Source organism: Odontomachus brunneus, unplaced genomic scaffold, assembly GCF_010583005.1.
Source record: "Odontomachus brunneus isolate Ranch 3 - 2012 unplaced genomic scaffold, Obru_v1 Obru_scaffold_218, whole genome shotgun sequence".
In the NCBI taxonomy this organism is placed as follows: Eukaryota; Metazoa; Arthropoda; class Insecta; order Hymenoptera; family Formicidae; genus Odontomachus; species Odontomachus brunneus.
In genome coordinates this window covers 295,835-296,659 of record NW_022639668.1, presented here as the reverse complement: position 1 = coordinate 296,659, position 825 = coordinate 295,835, and positions in this window count along the sequence as shown.

Genomic DNA, 825 nt, shown 5'->3' with positions numbered 1-825 from the left:
TAGGGTCGAGGGTTGGCCTAGATGCCCTCGCCCATTTTCCTGTTTCCCGAAGGATGGCAGTTTCGTGTGAGGACGCCATCTTTACCACAGTGCGAACAGAATTTTTGTGGTGGTCGTCTACAGTATTTTCGGATATGTCCACGCTGCTTACAATTCCAGCAACATTCTGTTCGATTATATGTTTCCTTTGCTACCGCGGCTGTTATTCTGTTGACGTGTTCTTTACTCTCTTTGCGCTGGACTTCAATTGTTTCATAATCCTGTGCTAGCTCCCGCAATTGATCTATTGATTTTAGTTCGTGCTTTCTAATATATCTTTTATATTCCGGATTCAGGTTTCGGTATAAACGCCTGAGTTGTTCCTCTTCCGTATCCATTTCGGCTCGGCGCATTAGTGTTTGTAGAGCTGTCTCATATGTTACATATGGCTCATTACTTCTTTGTGTGCGATGCTCAATTTCTTCTCTTAACTTCTCAGCGTAATCCCGAGCTAAGAAACGCGCACGAAATCCTTGTTGAAAGTCAGACCAAGTTCGCCATTTTCTTCTGTTGTTTCTGTACCATAGTAAGCTTTCTCCATTTAATATCTCTGTTAAACCTCGTATCAAATATTCCTCTGGGAACTCGTACCCTTCCCGTAGTTCCTCTATTCGTTCTAGGAAGGATACTGGATCTCGCCCATCAAATACACATCCCCATTTTCTCATTTGTGTGAGAATTGTAGCTGAGTCCGAATTTACCCTATCGTTCGTGTTTATGGTGACGCGACTCGCGGGGCTGGCTGTTCTGGCTGTGTTCTGCATTTTCGTGAATATGAAATTCGGG